The sequence below is a fragment of the Arachis duranensis genome, chromosome 5 (genome assembly GCF_000817695.3).
Source record: "Arachis duranensis cultivar V14167 chromosome 5, aradu.V14167.gnm2.J7QH, whole genome shotgun sequence".
NCBI lineage: Eukaryota > Viridiplantae > Streptophyta > Magnoliopsida > Fabales > Fabaceae > Arachis > Arachis duranensis.
Window position 1 is genome coordinate 21,098,862 of NC_029776.3, and position 296 is coordinate 21,099,157.

The window sequence follows — 296 nt, forward strand, 5'->3', positions numbered from 1 at the left end:
ATCAAGGCATCTAATAGAATCAAGGTGAATTAAATTTAGCTATTTTAAGTCCTAAAAAGCATGTTTTCACTCTTAAGCACAACTAAAGGAGAATATACAAAACCATGCTATTTCATTGAATAAATGTGGGTAAAAGGTTATAAAATCCCCTAAATCAAGTAAGATAAACCGTCAAATTGGGGTTTGTCAACCTCCCCACACTTAGACCTTAGCATGTCCTCATGCTAAACCAAGAATGAAATAAGGGATATGACACTTATTCAAAGCAAAGAAACTATATGCATGCAACTAAATGC